Source organism: Arvicola amphibius, chromosome 8, assembly GCF_903992535.2.
Source record: "Arvicola amphibius chromosome 8, mArvAmp1.2, whole genome shotgun sequence".
Classification (NCBI taxonomy): Eukaryota; Metazoa; Chordata; class Mammalia; order Rodentia; family Cricetidae; genus Arvicola; species Arvicola amphibius.
Genome location: NC_052054.1, coordinates 66,195,372 through 66,198,306, shown reverse-complemented (window position 1 = coordinate 66,198,306; position 2,935 = coordinate 66,195,372). Strand labels below are relative to the sequence as shown.

General features: G+C 36.4%; 1 long non-coding RNA gene across 1 annotated transcript; it reads left to right on the top strand.

Annotated features, from left to right (window-relative positions):
• Positions 1 to 1,413: 1,413 nt before the first annotated feature.
• LOC119820254 lies at positions 1,414 to 2,662 on the top strand. Its single transcript, XR_005286452.1, has 2 exons — positions 1,414 to 1,578; positions 2,469 to 2,662. It is a non-coding gene; the product is annotated as an uncharacterized LOC119820254 (long non-coding RNA).
• Positions 2,663 to 2,935: the final 273 nt, after the last annotated feature.

Here is a 2,935-nt window from a genome sequence, read left to right as displayed (position 1 = left end):
TGTTTATATGGTGGATTACATTGAAAGATTTTTATATGCTGAACCATCCCTGCATCTCTGGGATAAAGCCAATTTGATCATGGTGGATGATGGCTCTTTGGATTTGATAATTCTCTGGATTTCCTCCATGCCTGTTGTTATGTCTCTCCTTTCATTTCTTATTTTGTTAATTTGGATATTCTCTCTCTGTCTTTTGGTTAGTTTGGATAAATATTTGTCTATTTTATTATTTTCTTGAAGAACCAACTCTGTCTCATTGATCCTTTGTATTGTTTTCTATGTTTCTATTTTGTTGATTTCAGCTTTCAATGTTTTTATTTCCTGCTGTCTAGTTCTCTTGGGTGAGCTTGCTTCTTCTGTTCTACAGTTTTCAAATGTTCTGTTAATTCACTAGTGTGGGATTTTTCCTGCTTCTTTATGTAAGTATTTAGTGCTGTGAAGTTTCCTCTTAACACTGCTTTCATTGTGCCCCATATATTTGGGTATATTGTGTGGTCATTTTCATTGAATTTCAGGAAGTCTTTAATTTCTACCTTTATTTCTTCCTTGACTCATTGCTGATTCAGGTGAGTATTGTTTAATTTCCATGTGTTTTTGGGTTTTCTGGAATTAGTGTTGCTGTTGAATTCTAGTTTTAAGTCATGGGGTTATTCCAATTGTTTTCTATCTGTTGAGGTTTGTTTTGTTACCGAGTATGTGGTTGTTTTTTGATAAGGTTCATTGAGGTCCTGAGAAGAAGGTATATTCTTTTCTGTTTGGATGGAATATTCTATAGATGTCTGTTAAGTCCATTTGAGTCATAATATCTGTTAGTTCCCTTATTTCACTGTTCATTTTTTTTTTGTCTGACTGACCTGTCCAGTGGTGAGAGTGGAGTGTTGAAGTATCCCACTATTAGTGTTTTAATGTATGATTTAAGCTTTAGAAGTATTTCTTTAACATATGAGGGTGCCTTTGTATTTGGGGCATAGATGTTCAGGAGGAAATCTCAATCCTGAACATCTATGCCCCAATTTCCTCCTGATGGATTTTTCCTGTGACTAATATGAAATATCCTTCTTTGTCTCTTTTGATTGACTTTAGGTTGAAGTCTATTTTGTTAGATAGTAGAATCACTACCCCAGCTTATTTCTTGTATCTTCATAGACATATCTTTTTTTAGGTTGGGGAAGTTTTCTTCTATGATTTTATTAAATATATTTTCTGTGCTTTTGAATTGAACTCCTTCTATTTCTTCTATACCTATTATTCTTAGGTTTGGTCTTTTCATGGTGTCCCATATTTCCTGGATATTTTGGGTTAAGCTTTTATTAGATTTAATGTTTCCTTTGACTGAAGAGTCTATTTCTTCTATTGTATCTTCAGCGCTTGAGATTCTCATGCCATACAGTAGCCCTTTATATCTACAATCAGAGAGGTCTCAAGATATGCCAGTCAAGTGAGATGCAGCAATTCCACTGTGTTTCAGTTGTGTGTTGAATGTTGCACAGTGCACCACTGTCCTGTCTGGAATCACTTCATCTGCATTCTGGAATCTGAAGGTTATCTGTTAATTATGTGAAATTATGGCATATGCAGGTATGTCCTTTTGTAGAAGAGACATCATTATACATCTTGATGTGTAGTATTCTACCCAGTTCCTGACTGCACACACAGAAACACACACATCCCTTGCTAGCTAATAGTGATAGAGAATTTGAGAGTGCTTATGTTATTTACTCATTCCAGAAGACTTGAATCTTTGTCTTATATCATATTTTATGAGCACAGTGCTGCACATGAATAGCCATCACAGTAGCGGAGAAGGTATAAAGACATTTGCCAAAGAGAACAAGAGGAATTTTAATTAGGAATTGTAGGGTTATGTAGGGAGAGAACAGATCCAGATTCCATGATGGATAAGATTCAGTTCTTTATCCTTAGTTTATCCAGTGAGTTGTAATGTTTCAGAGTTTCAGTGGAGGGGACATTTGGGTATGGAGACTAGGGGCACAGATGTGTTCTCTAAGAACTGTAGTGCAAGTATAAATTTTCACTCTGCAAATATAATCTGTGTTTTAAGTAGTTAATGACAAGAGCTGTACCACAGATTCTGGTGAATATACCAGAACCAAAAAGTCATGGTAACAGTATCCTAGTAATCAGCACCAATTCTCTTTAGATAGACTGTAAATGATTTTGGTTCAGGTTCAACATGCATCTCTTTTAATGCTTTGCTCCAAAGAAATATGATCCTTGCCTGATTCTGACATTGTAGAAATTGCAGTAGCTGAGTTTTGTAATCTAACTGCCTCAAGATCATCCAACCAAAAAGCCTCCTAGTTGTCTGTGTATTTGGCAGAAGTGGTATTTCTATAACTCATGTAGAGATGTATTCTAAGACCAAATGTAGTGGTCACTAGAGAAAAAACATCTACAAATAAATTGATACGATTGACATAAAAATTTTAAATATTTTTTCTCCACAGAGTCAAATTACAGATTAGAGAATTACATCCGGCTCATCCTGGCTATCATCATCCTATTAGGTCTTGGGGTTCTATTGTTGGATGCTTGGAGCAGCAGAGAAAGCCCATGAGGTCTTCAGAGAGTCCTAACCTGAAAGCCTAGTTACCCCTTCCTACACCTCATCAAAATGCTGGCAATAAAGAGTCTAAGAGGAGTTGTGATCTCTCTGCTGAGTATTCAATGTCTGGAGATGTGGCACAAATCTTGTGATGTGACTGGAATTTCAGAATTCTTTGTGTGGTGTTTGTAGCTGGCCCAAGTATCAGATGCCCGTTTTTCTCTTCTGTTTCCTGTGGGGCATATCTGTGTAGTGCCCATCCCTCATTTCTTATTTCTCTTCATATGATTGCCTTCTTCTTCTTTGTTCCCTACTATCCCGTGGACATGCTACTTTGGAACATGAGTGAATTGCATTGTTGACATGAGC